We start from the raw sequence: 14,865 nt of genomic DNA on the forward strand, positions 1-14,865 counted from the left end.
CCAATCTGTTGGTGGCTTTTTTGTCTTATTGATAGTGTCTTTTGCCTTACAGAAGCTTTACAATTTTATGAGGTCCCATTTGTCAATTCTTGATCTTATAGCACAAGCCATTGCTGTTCTGTTTAGGAAGTGTTCCCCTGTGCACACATCATCGAGGCTTTTCCCCACTTTCTCCTCTATTAATTTCAGTGTCTCTGGTCTTCTGTGGAGGTCTTTGATCAGCTTAGATTTGAGCTTTGTGCAAGGAGAGAAGAATGGATCAATTTGCATTCTTCTACATGATAACTGCAGGTGGCATTTTTTAAAACAATATCTCTGATAGTATATATTAAAGGATAGATTATTTCCTTTCATAGTATTTTTTTATGTGAGGATGGTTGTGTATATTTGGGCTCTATACTCTGGATTGTCTGAACTGATTCTTCCTAGAACTTGCTGGGGTTGTGATTATTTGTTTCTTGGTGAACAAGAAGAATTTTAATAAGCAGAATGATTATTGCCTTCCTCGACTAAGTTCTCAATCACCTAAAAGCTGAAAGTAGGCTTGGGAAACAGAATCGTAGATGTCACATGAAAAGTCCTTAGATGAAGAATCTAAGTGCCCTTCATCAAGTTGATAATTCTCTCAGGAACTTCATTGATTCTTCTAGAATACAGAAGCTTAATATCCAAAAGGAACCAGTGTTGCCATGGAGGGGCATAGAGTCCAAACACATACTGCTGTTAGCATTTTTATTTCTCCCACTAACAATAAGACAGAGAGAATCTAGCACACACTTCATGTACATTGAAAACAAGGTAAAAAGAGCCCCCTTTGTAGTGTATAAATTTATTTAATGTCTTGCTAAATTTTAGGAATTATATATGTGTGCCATTCAGTATTCAGTATTCTCTTTCAATTTTAGCCTTAACATATTTTTCCCCTAATGTCTAGATTATAGGTAGTTTTGTTGTTGGTTTTTCTGGTGGAGTTTACAGATACACCTTTCTGCATGCTACACACATGCTATAGTAATGAGTTATAACCCAGTGCGTGCACACACACACACACACACACACACACACACACACATATATATATATATATATATATATATATATATATATATATATATAAACACAAGTTCATGTTCTTATCTCATTTTTCAAATTTATTAAAATGTTGTTAATATCTATTAGGTGAATCATTCCATGCCATGCTCTGACATCGAACAAAAGATTGACCTTTCTTGAGTTGTGGAGTGAGAAATTCAAGCAGAAGTAAAATGTGAAGCAATTAATAGAGAGACAGTCATTTCAGAAGATAAATAAATGTCTGAATAGACAACTACTGAATGCCAGTGAAGAAAAAAAAAAACCCTGAAATTTGATAAATGCTAACTTTTCAATTATGTACAAGGAATGAATACTATGGAGTAAAACTGATATTTAAAAATCACAAGATTGATCAGTGAGTTAAGAGGAAGAATTTTGAAAAGAGTGTACATCATATTTTGCATTACAAAATACCTAGGATTTTCTCGATTTGTGTTTTATTTTTCTATCTTGGACCATATTCAAAGGAATCAAGACACCAGAAATATAATTTGCCTCACTGCAAAGAAAGCTTGTATTTCCTTGCCTACACTGTATTTTCCAGGAAATTTGCCCTAACCAGATAGATCCAGTTTTCTGCCATTTGTGCATGTTAATGTAAAACTCTCTGTAGCTAATTGACATAAATAGTCACTAGGCCCTGTTGTCTCTTTGCCATCATGGTGTCACCTTTCTTAGTCTCCAGATTAAAGTCCTGGCAGGAAGGTCAATTCTCACACTTAGGTCTTCTGAGTTCTATAAAGTATCAGATAGAGAATTCCATATTTACTATGTATATACATAAGTTAAAATCAACTAATGCAACACATTATTTATTATTATTAATTCCTATTTTATTTTATTTTTACTAAGGAGGGATAAAGACAGAAAGACCGAGAAAGACATAGACAGAAGCCAGACACAGAAAAAGATAGAGAGATTGAAAAAGAAAGAAAGAAAGAAGGAAAGAAAGACAGACAGACAGACAGACAGAAAGAAGGAAAGAAAGAAAGAAAGAAAGAAAGAAAGAAAGAAAGAAAGAAAGAAAGAAAGAAAGAAAGAGGAGAAAGAGGGGGTGGAGGAAGAAAGAGAGAGAGTGAGAGAGAGAGAGAGAGAGAGAGAGAGAGAGAGAGGTACCAACTCAAGCTGGTCCTCCATACATTGGACAAGAATGTATGGAAGAAGATGACAGTAGTTCAAGTCTTTGTAGCTAGCTGGAGACAGTGTTGTTGCCTCTTAAACCCTTATGATATATGTGGTACTTTGAATAAGAATGGCCCCATAGATTCATGTGTATGATGCTTGACCCATACAGAGTGTCAATATTAGGTGTGATCTTGTTGGAGTACAAGTGCTTTTGTTGGAGGAAGTATGTTACTATGGAAGTGGGCTTTGAGGTCTCAATCCAATCTAAGTGTGTCATTTACTTCTTCTGCCTACACATCAAGGTATAGAACTCCCTGCTCCTTCTCCAACACCATGTCTGCATGCATGGCACCATGTTCCATGTTATGATGATAATGAACTAAACCTCTGAACTGAAAGGTAGCCACAATTAAGTGTTTTCCATTATAAGCATCACTGTGGTCATGGGGTCTCCTTACAGCGATAAAACTCTAACAAAGTTATCAGAAAGAACAGCCTGATTCAGAATCATAGCCACAAAATGCTTACATAGTTTTTAATCGTTCTTTCTTGCTGATTCTACAGTTTCTACCATTGTTCTGGGTTCAGATTATCATTACATGGACCATTGTAACAATATCACAGATATGGTCCTTCTTTTTTCCTTGGAGATATGTGTACTTATTGGCAAGCCATTTCTTTACCATCTAAAAGAAGATAAAATACTTTTCTGAACAAAGCACTTGTCATTTGTGAGAGTAAAATTCTCCACTCACATCATATGTGACTTTAACAGCTGACCCTCAGGACATCAATTATTCTGTCAATTTCCTCTCTTGTACTCTCACACCATTCCTCCCACCATAGTAACACCCCAGGCTGTTTAATGCAGTTGCCTAGGTTTTAACTTTCCTTTGCTTAAGTGATTATTTCCACTCAAGCAGTTATCGTCACTATATATATATATATATATATATATATATATATATATATATTCTACTGAAGTGTATCCTCTTTACTAAGATTTCTGTGACAGGAATGGAGAGATTTTTTTTTCTTTCTCTCATCTCTTCCCCTGTGAATTGCATTTGTTGTTGTTATAGCATTTTATAAAATCTATAGATATAACTGGTTTCAATGACTTTATTTTCTGTTGTTAACTGCTTTGAAGTTTATAAACTATTATTGTTAGTGGTATTTTCACCTCTATTCTATATCCAGATGAATAAACCAAGCTATATACTGAATATCCATATATGTAACTAATTTTTAAAAATGAAAAACAATGATGAGAAGTAGAAATGGAAGTGTGTGGATGTCAGGTAACCACAAATATGAAGGAAGAATGTTCCATTCTCACTTAGCAGAAATTCATTAGGCTCTCAATCAATCCATCTTCACTGCCTCACCATTTCCAGACTGTGAAAAGTTATACTGTGAAACTTCATCAGTGTCTGTAGAAGCCAGGAGTAAACTAATTAAGAATTTCCAATGGAAATCTGCCTTGAATAAAAACCTTAACATTAGATTATGATTTTGTGCCTGAGAAAACACTAGATTTTATAACTTGCCATTCTGCATGCCAGATTAGGAAGAAAGGAGGGAGATTGCCACAGTCTTCGACCCGCAGAGACAAGAATTACATGGACACCAAGACAGGTTCGCACAGCTTCCGCTTCACTTGGGACAAGGGCTATTCTTATACACTCATGGCAACTGACCTCATCTCGCTCCACACCACCTCATCCAATCAGAATCACACATGCTCCATGCATGAATAGGGCACGAGCTCAGGTCTGTCACAGATAGGCTGACAGATCCAGATTACAAGGAATAATCTAACTTGGCAGGCAGCTTACACATGCAGTTTCACTGTGCATGTTCAGACAAGGCAGTAAACATGTGGGGTTTACGGGGCCTGGCAATGGGCCAGGGTGCCATCTTGGCCCATGAGGCCGCACCTGCTTCCCACAGGAGATGACCAGAAAAAGAGAAAGATGTAAAGGAGGAAAGAGTATATTTGAGGATAAGACGATTAGGGGCTGAGGTGTAGAAGAATCTAGATACTTTTGATAATAACTCTGGACATTCAGAGGAAACATTTCCCAGTTCCTATCATGTGTATACTCACTGTGTCTTCTCTCTCTCTGTGTGTTTGTGTGTGTGTGTGTGTGTGTGTGTGTGTGCGTGTGTGTGTGTAAGATTGTGACTATATGTTTCTTTCTAATTGATAAAATGTTCACTTTTCATAACTTATGTTTTAAATTGATATTATATCTTGGAGAGAACTCTACATAGTAGCATCTTATTTGCCTTTGGAAATCCAAGCAGTTGTTTCTGAGGCTGTACCACAATTTAATTGAAAAGCCTCTATTCGTGAACATACACCTTTCTGTGTAATAAATTACATGTTAAATTATTTCCTTTTTAAATGATTGAGTGAAATACTTGGAACCCATTGGCTAATTATAAATATGACATTCACACTGTACCACAGAGAGGATGGTCAATCTAATTAATGATGGTCTGTCTGAGTGTATAAGTAAAGAGATGCTTATACTCACTTTTCTTATGAGGAAATTGTACTTATTAAGATTCTCTTCGTGATCATGATACTGTTAAGTTGTAAAGATAGGAGGAATCATGTACTTGAGTCATCTGCCCATCGTATCATTACCAGAAGTGTGTAATTTTACCCTGAAGCTAAGATGTATTCTGCTTAAACACTCTAGCACAGATGATCTGAGAAAAACACATTTTGTGTGAATCGCATAGATGCATTTATCATGCTTTTAATATATTCCATATCATAAATATCACTGCACAAAGAAATATGAGGCAATACTTTAAGATACTGTCAATCAGTGTGTTTGTGTTTCATTAGTTACTTTTGTTAAAGTATTTCTATTTGGCCTAGTTGGTAGTTACAGAAGTTTTGTAATGTATTGAAAAACATTCCTTCTCATCTATCATAAATGCTGTATTCAAGGGATACTTTAATTAATAACCATTGTTCTTATAAGCAGATGACTAGTTTCAACATGTAATTGCAGTACTTCAACTTTTAAATATCTCACAATGACCTTAGGGATGTGGCCAAGTAACAAAGAACGTGGCTATGAAATTTGAAGTCAACATAGAGATACAGTAATAAAAGACTAAGCCTATTTGGAAATTTATGAAATTTACCAATTAATTGAATATAGTGCTTAGGGCTGTGTATTGCTGCATTATTGGAGTCATAAGTTTGAACTTAGGAGAGTTGACGTGATATAATGTTTTCCAAAGAAGAACACCCAATGATAAAGTTTGCTGTTTTCAAGCAACCCCTTGGTCAGATAAATCTTACGGCTGTGCCTAGGATTCATAGATAGTAAAAAGATTTAGTGACTTCCTCATGCTTTCTGTGAGTTTTATCTTCTGTCTTATTACAAAAGTTTCATGTCACTGCACACTGCCACATCTGAGTTCAGAGAAAGAATGGGGCAGGAATAATCTGGGCCTCACTGACTCTCCACCTCCTCTATTCAACCCTACGCATTTGTAAACCTCATCTTTGTATTTGTGCACTGGTCTGTAACTATCTGTTATCCTTATGCTGGTGTTAAAAACCATTCAGCTAATATATCTAGAGCAAACTCATTTCTTGATTGACACATTCTTTCTTTCTACCTGTACGGATCTGACTGTGTCATTAATACAAATCTTGAGTCAAAAGAGATTTCACATTCAAGAGAGCATTGTGTGCTCTGGAGTATGCAGTGTGTTTTCGTGGAGTGCTGTTTTAAAGGTGGTCATTTGATATTTCTAATATACCCATGTAATCTGTCCTTAGTCATTTGGAAGTGTTATAAGTTCGATTTACTGGTGTGTACGTTTGAAGAACAAAAATGTCACTAACTTTGTCATGAATTTTATTCTAACTATGTCTTTAAGGACCAATTGGATAATCATTTCTGTTGTGCACAAATCTCATTAAGTCAATAGCATATTAACTGCATATATAATTTTGATATTTACACAAAGAAAATGATTGTTTTAAGGTCTAAAATGAGTTATGGTAAAGAAATAATAATGTTAATTTCCAAATTGAGATAAATAATACAATGCTATCTGGATCTTATTTGTAAACATGCTTAGTTATTAAGAACTAAATATTAAACTCTCATGTGTGTCAGTAGGGAATTCTCTGCTTATTCTAGTGGAAGGAGTTTATGACAATGGGTGATAATCTGCTAATGATTAATATTCAGTTTTCTACTTAATCTGAAACTTAAGACTGTCCTATAATTATAATACTAGATATAATCATCAAGAATTAAAATTTTGTCTTATGGATCATTTTAAAAAACATAGCAACTTGGGAGCTGGTGGAGGTGCAAAAAATAAAGAACTCATTCTGGCAGAAACATTCATGTTAGGTTAAAATTCACACAACTTATCTAGCTTCATAGAATTTAAGACTTCAGTATTCCCTAAGAAACAATTGTATTCTGGTAATAAAAAAGGCAATGAGAATTCACAAAAATCATTCTTGTTGGGCTTGGGCTTAAGACAAGGGAATTGTACACTAACATATGGAATATTACTGATTATTAATTGTTTTAACTTATTTAGAATCTCTTCAAAATCTCAGTTCAAATTTGCATCAATAATTTTATGTTAAAAAAGCTGCCCATGAACACATGTGTGCCTCCCATTTGAGAGAACAATTTTATTTCATTTTTTATTTTTAAATAAGGAAGTAGTGACAGCTAAATCTCAAAGTTTGTGTCTGAATTGGCAGGTGAGGAGAGAAATGAATTAATGCTTTCCCTGTAGTTTTCAGATTCCTCTCTTATTTTTCAGCTTGCCTCTGCATGAATTCTGGTTTCCAATGTAGTTTTCCTTATTCAGCTTATGCTTTAGGTAAAAATCAGCACCATTATGATGGCAATAAAAAGGATGTTTGTTTTTACTTTTGCTTTCCCCAGAGTACACTAATATTATTTTATAAAACTCAGAGCTGGCTATAGACAGTGAACACAAAATGAAGCACTTCAGATGAAAGGCTTACAAAGGTCAGGGGTTAGAACAGATTTCTTCAATCACAAACTCCACATTTTACTTGCTACACACTTGTTTATTGACGGCACGAATCTGATTTTCAAGGAACTCCAAGATACTTTTTAATCTAAATCAACCTGACTGGTTAATGAAATCTTTAATAATTAGGTTAAACAAGAAACAAAACCTTTTTTTATTTCTCCTTAGGTCTGTTCCTTAGGGAATAACACAGACTTTAAGGAGAAAAATCTAATTATAATTAGTCAAATGGTTTGACAGACAAAAAAGCAGTTTGTTTCACAATAGATGCATTATTGTATTTTGAAAATTAGGTTTGAACCTGGAAAGGCACTTGAACCATTATGCAATAATGAGCCAGTGCATGGGTCTAATATGCAAGTCTTTTTTCATTGTGTTGTTACTTACTACTTTAAAGGTTCATCAGTCACTGGGCAATTTATTAGGTTATGTTGAAACAAGTGGCATTTTGCTTCTTTAAGGATAACATTGTTCAAATGCTGCGACTAGTGGATATTTCTTTTGTTCATTGATCCATTAGTTCCTGCAACCTTAACTCTCACCCTCCGGGAGATGAACTGCGGCTGATGTTAAGTTTATTCTCAAATTACTTCTTTAAAAGCCTATTCTAGGTAGTTTCTAATTAGGCACCCCCAGATGGTATGAATCAAGCAGCTGTAATCCCAGCTGGGAACAAGTATGAAGGAAATGCTTATCTTCTTTGTTTTTTTCTTAGTTGCTTTTTTCCCCCCTCTATCACATCTTTTAATATTCTCACAATTTCGCAGGCTTTTGAATACTGTAAATCGTTGCATCAGATGCTCTGGAATACTAATAAGATATACTGTGATAGCTGTGAATATACAGGATCTGTGGGCCATCAGGACCACTTGACACTCCAGCCAGCTAGCTATTACATGCACAAATCTTACCATGGATTCAAACTGAAACAAAGAACAGTTGCTCACTTAAAGGTTTAGATCATTCGATGCACAGCCATTGTCTTGGTTTCTTTCCTGTTACTGCAATAACATATTATGAAAACAGCAATTTAAGGAGGAGCGAGGTTATTTTCACTCACAGTTCTATGTCCAGTCAATCACTTCGGGGAGGTCAAAGCAGTAGGACCTTGATGTTTTATAGTCAGAAACAAACAACAAGAACTGTAGGAGGCTGCTTAGTTCCCTATCTGCATTTATACATTCCAGCATCCCAGTCAGAGGATGGTGCCAAGTACAGTGGACTAGTCTTCTTATGTCATTTAACTAACAGAGTCAAAATATTTTCCTTAAATATGCCCATTTCCCAGATAGTCTCAGCTCTCAATTGACAACCTTCAATAAGCATGAATACCATTTCCCTGAGTGCTGAATAATCTTAACATGATTTTCTGAAACCTTGTTTGTGTCCCAGCAGGATTGGGTAGGACTTTAGGATTAATTAATTTCGGTATGCCCTAAAAGATATAATGTATACTAAATGAAATAATAATAATAGAAGAAAAGCTAATAATACCACCAAAGTCACATTTGTCAAGAAAATTAGACATTCCTTTACTGCATGTATTTGTAGACCTGCATTTTATTTCATTAATTCTTGCAGTTGTGCATTAGATTTCTCATGCTCTACTTTGATATCTCAGGTAAAACAAAACAAAACACCCCTGAGCCCTAGGGAAAGTCAAATGTGTCCCCATAAGAATAAAAAAAATGGGAATGGGTGAGTAGGGAAGTGGGGGGGAGGGTATGGGGGACTTTTGGGATAGCATTGGAAATGTAATTGAGGAAAATACGTAATAAAAAATATTTAAAAAAAAGAATATAAGGATGTAACATATTCTGAATGCTACAATTCTCATAGAAATGACCAAGAAACATTGGCCCAGATTCAAACAGAGCAAAATTTTTACTAAACATAGTTCTTGTGCCTAGGATTAGTGTGGTCACAAAGACATACATAGGAAAGCAGTATATAAACTGAGATAGCTCCCAGAAAGCAAGCCTGTACTGTGACTATGAAAAGCTTCAGATACCTATTCTCCACTTTTAAACTCAGAGTTCACAAATATAATACTCCTCATGAAACCTAGCAAATGAGCTGTGCAAGTGCCAGCCTGGCACCAAACCATTCCACGGCTACTGCGACGTTCTCTTTCTGGACACTTGCTAATCAATACTTCTGCATCCAATCTTTGTGCTCTAAACACAGGGGCTCAGTGGCCAAATTACAAACACTGATATTTATTTTGTCACTTGCTGACCAGTAGTTATCAGTGGAGTCAAATTGTTCCCTGGGAAACATTTGGTATTCAAATTGAATGATAGAGGGGATAATTTCAGGAACATTTACTTTATTGGACATTAGAATAAATAAGAGCAGTGTTATTAGTGAGATTTTCTCAGGAGTATAAATCCAGACAGCATGTCATAATGACTTGAAGTGGTTATGCATTCTAATTTCTCAACATATGCCTTATCTGTTTGAAAATTAATCATCCATTTCTTCTAGTAATAAGATTATTATGTGTTTTATTCAAACATTATATTTTTAGAAGTTTTCTTTCTAAAAGTAAAGCCTGAGAAAGTCTAGTGGGTCAGAGGGGGCAATGAACAAAAACAAAGAAGAAGTTAATTTAGAACAATATGGCAGAAAATGAAATGAAAAGAAAAGAAAGACAAGAAGGGGTGTGCAAGGATGATCAATTATCTGGAATCTCTCTCCCCTTTCCCCTTCCCAGTGCATCATCTGTGCACATTGACGTGCATTCCATTTCCTTGCTTTATTGTGAAACACAGTATATTCCATGTAGACATGTATGACAATATATAATATATTCATTGCTACTCAGAGGTTTCCTTTGAAATTATAACTACTTCCGTGCACCTTGCATCCCTATGTCCTGTAAAAGCATGTTTTATGTCTATATGTCTAATTTTTTTTCTTAAATTTAAAAAGAGAGAGAAATTAGAAATGATTTACACAGGTTAAAATCACTTTGATGCTCTTGTTAGTTTTCAAACTGCATTTACTCCTCTGGTTTCATGACAAGGATATAAGCCACCCTATTTAATCTGCATACACACATGTGCACATGCACACACACACACACACACACATGAAAATTGGCATTCAGAGAAAGAACACTGGAACTGAAAGGATACCTCTGCACCTCAAAATATAAAACAAAGTATGAATTTAGGGATATTATGATTAACCTAAACTCAAGTAAAATAATTTGGAAAAGAGAAAATATCTTCTTAAATGAATAAATTTCCTGGAAAATAAATAAGGTGGTGACTAAGTATGTGGACTCAGTTACACACTACCATGTATAACACAACAAGAGGCGAGGACACACGTTTATTATTTTTTTAAAGGGAGAACTTCTGATGGTTTATGATTTATTTATTTTATACATGTGAGTACACTGTAGTTGTCTTTAGACACACCAAAAGAGGGCATCAGATCCCATTACAGGTGGTTGTAAGCCACCATGTGGTTGCTGAGAATTGAACTCAGGACCTCTGGAAGAGCAGCCAATGAGTGCTCTTAACCAATATGACATATAAAGAATAAACACCAATTGTGATTTATGGGATACCCTACTTCTATGTATCCTTCTTTCTGAGTCTACCACTTGTCTTCAGGATATCAAGTCTGCTGTCTGTCATTAACAAACCTCTGATTCCCCAAACTTCGTAGTTTATTCATTGTCTTGCTCTGACAAATGCAAGATTCTGTTCATCACCATGACTTCACTATAAGTTATTTCCAAGTGAAGCCCAAAGCTCACCAATGTCTGGTAGGGAATTCCTCTGTGTATACCTCATCTGCACAATTTAAGTCATATAATTATTTAATACAATAATTAAACTGGTGGATTGCTCCCAAAGCTGAAAGTAGGACAGTGTGATTCCGAGGGCAAGCCAACGCCATCTCAATGTCATAGGTTTGCACATAAAACTCAGTTGCATCTTAGCCATGGTCTGCCAGTATCAGTATACTTTCATGAGCAAAAATATGCACAACACATCAAAGTGACTGACATACATTAAAAAAAAAAAAGGTTACAGATCAACCTGAACTTTCAAGCAAGATGAAAGATTCTAACATCTAAGGGAAGATGACAGATGTGTATTTTCATGACAAAATATAATTTAAAGACTCTTCAGATCCTCAAACTTCAAGATGTCAGAAATCATTTCTTCTGCTCTTTAACCAAAATCATATCATTGGACTCATAATTCACTTCCAAGGAAATAAAATAAAAACTCAGAAAGAGATAAACAAGTATGCTTTCAAGTTTCTTTAAGCTATTTCTTGGATTGGCTTTGCCTGATTACGGGCCACTCTGTGTATGCATGTGCTCACAGTTATTATTTTAACATTATTAAAATATTCATTATCAATAATGTAGTAAATAAATATATATACATATTTGTGATTAATGTTCATATACCTTAGATTGTGTATACAGAAAAAGGTAATTGCAAAATAACCAACTAACTTGCAATGGATAATTTGTACAAATATTTACACATAATTGACTTTTTTAGTATATTGGATGGCTGTTGTGTATATCTATATGTAATATCTGCTTATATTGATCACATATATATGGTGTGTTATTAAAACATGAAATGTATTAGGTTTTAATGGCAAAATATTTCAACATAGTTTTCTGCTGCAACATGCCAGTATATTATTATAAACCATATTCAGAGGTTTACCAAATTTCTTATTCTTTTGCTGAATGAATAAGGATCCATCTACTTAAGTAGCTCTGAAACAGTCATTTATGAAACACTTAAAGAGATTTCCTTCAGAGCTATTTTTGATTTTATTTGGGAACTTTAAGTCGTTGCTTCTTTTTCAAAAGGAAAAAGCTTTATAATGGATGATGATCTTGAGCTAATCTTCACTAATAGTAAAGAACTGAAGAGCATGCATTAATTTGAAACCCAAATCTCTGCTGGAATGTGGAGCACTGTGCTTGCCCCATTTTCCTTGTTTTGAGATTTCCCTGTATCTTTGCTTTGTTTCAACTTTGTCATGTAGAACAGAATGTAAGTTAAATTCAGAAGAAATTGTGTCATGCTCTTATTGAACACACATTGATGTACATTACTTTATATGTAGTCTAATCGACTTTCTCAACCACCAAATACCAGAAGAAGCAATAAAAATATTAATATGAATTTATAAATATCATAGGTATTTCTGATATGGAAAATTCTGAGAATGTATGCCCTCTGTAAGCCCTGAATACAAAGAAGATATATAGAGTAATTGTATAGAAAATATTTGAGGTAAAACTTTCAGCTTGTCATCAACTATAAGCCACAAAAGCTAACGTTTTGAAATCCTATCATATTCAACAGTGAAATTAATAGAAGAAAAAAATGAAAAATACTTGTTTTTATACACTTTTCTAAAATAGTTCCAAAAAACAGAGGAAGGATTCACATCAGAGGTCAAGTGGAGCACCGTGTTTCTTAAAAACTCAAAGATTTTGCTTGGTTTTTTTTTTTTTTTTTTGTCTGTGCTTGAGATGGAGCACAAGTCATGTGTATGCAAGTGTTTGATGACTGAACAGTACGCTTCACGACTAATTTAAAATGTTGAAAAATACTATTATTCAGACAGGACTAGGGAGAACAAATAAACCGTTAGCAGTTGAACATAACACCATCACCTTTGTCCACTCTAACTGCTAAACTATGTTGCAGAGTTCATAGAAGAAACATACACAAAGACCATAATCATAACTTTCAAAGTTTGTGTCAGCAGCATCAGCAGAGTTATTACAGCTTGAATGCTCCCTGCTTGAACCTGAAATAGCAAGCGGTGCAGACAGGACTGACGCAGTACACTCATCTTTCGTGACAGACCACAGTACTCACCTTCCTTCTCTCTGACACCAGTGTACATCCATTGTATGGTTTATGCCTATAGGTGCCAAGGGTTAGTTGTGTGTCCTTTATTCTTGCTAAAAATAAATACTAATTCATTCTTTCGTGCTCTGATCTTAAAAAGAAGGGCAACAAAATAGTGCCCAAGCTGCTCTCTGAGACTATAACACATGCTCTTAGAGAAAAGGGAAACTTTGGAAATTCATATCAGCATCTCCGTGCTTTATATAATCTCTTCAAAAACTACTATGAAATCATGAAAAACAATGATATCCAAAATATTAAATGTTAACAAAGAATTATTGGCAAGGGTGTGCTAACCTCATTGAACAGGCAATAATGAAACCAGAATCAACCTGGATGCATTCTGAAAGGCTCAAGGAACACATTGAATTATAACAGTGGACAGGAGGTGTTTGAAGAGGTGGGGAGACTCTGCTCTTAAATGTTACTTTGGAGAACAGTACAGTGTATGCCAGGATGACTTAGAAGAATCTATTTGCACAGATGGATGGTAAAGGGTTAAATGTTGGTGGATTTTTTTCAGTTATGTTTACTTCCTACCTAACATGGACAAAAAAGTTCATTAGAAACGATATGCATTGGGATTTCTTATGAATGAAAAGGAAAGAGATGTAACCAGTTCCCATGTTGACTGAAGCGCTACAGAGTAGTCCTAAAAAAGATGAAAGGATTTGGCACCAAGAACAAGCTTAAATGAGACAGCTTAGACTGTAATTCACAGTCTCAATATTCCTCAATTCTCCAGTCAAAATCTGCTGTGCTATATAACATTCTTAACAATGGTTTTGAATGTCAGTATGATTAGAATTGTTTTAATGTTTAAAAGTTGTGTCTTGCAATTTATATTTATGTAGTATGGATTAGAAATTAAAATTTGATGTCTATGTTGTATACATACACACATATCTTAGATATTTCTAATATACTCCAAGTTTTAATGATTTATGTATTTTATTTGCTAAGGTGTTCTGTCTACATGTATGCAAGTGAAGGGCCTGCTTGCCTGATGCTCTCTGAGGCGAGTTGGTGATACTATATTCTCTGAAATTGGAGTTATGGATGGTTTATGCAGCCATGTGGATATCACAACTATATGCAGGACCTTTGCCAGAGGAGTCACTTCTCTTAACCACTGACCTCTCTCCAGACCCTTCCAAAAATTTAAAATAATGATAGTAAATATTAATTATAACAATAATAAACACAAAATAAGAGCAATACTACAATTATTAAATAATTAAAATTTTACATTGTCACTGTTGAATTTTTGTTTATTTTCTTAATTAGGTATTTTCTTCATTTACATTTCCAGTGCTATCCCAAAAGTCACCCATATCTCCCCCCACTCTCCTACCCATCCACTCCCCTACCCACTCACTCCCACTTCTTGGCCCTGGTGTTCCCCTGTACTGAGGCATATAAAGTTTGCAAGGCGAATGGGCCTCTCTTTCCACTGATGAATGACTATGCCATCTTCTAATACATATGCAGCTAGAGACAGGAGCTTCAGGGTACTGGTTAGTTCATATTGTTGTTCCACCTATAGGGTTGCCACAATACCTCTCCTGGGCATATATCCAGAAGATGTTCCAACCGGTAAGAAGGACACTTGCTCCACTATGTTCATAGCAGCCTTATTTATAATAGCCAGAAGCTGGAAAGAACT

At 35.0% G+C, this 14,865-nt stretch overlaps 1 protein-coding gene across 3 annotated transcripts in view; it reads left to right on the plus strand.

Annotated features, from left to right (window-relative positions):
• The window catches only part of Cdh12 (cadherin 12), a 1,068,420-nt gene that overhangs the window by 876,990 nt on the left and 176,565 nt on the right, over positions 1 to 14,865 (plus strand). The gene's annotated exons all lie outside the window — the stretch shown is intronic.

Source organism: Mus caroli, chromosome 15, assembly GCF_900094665.2.
Source record: "Mus caroli chromosome 15, CAROLI_EIJ_v1.1, whole genome shotgun sequence".
Taxonomy (NCBI): domain Eukaryota; kingdom Metazoa; phylum Chordata; class Mammalia; order Rodentia; family Muridae; genus Mus; species Mus caroli.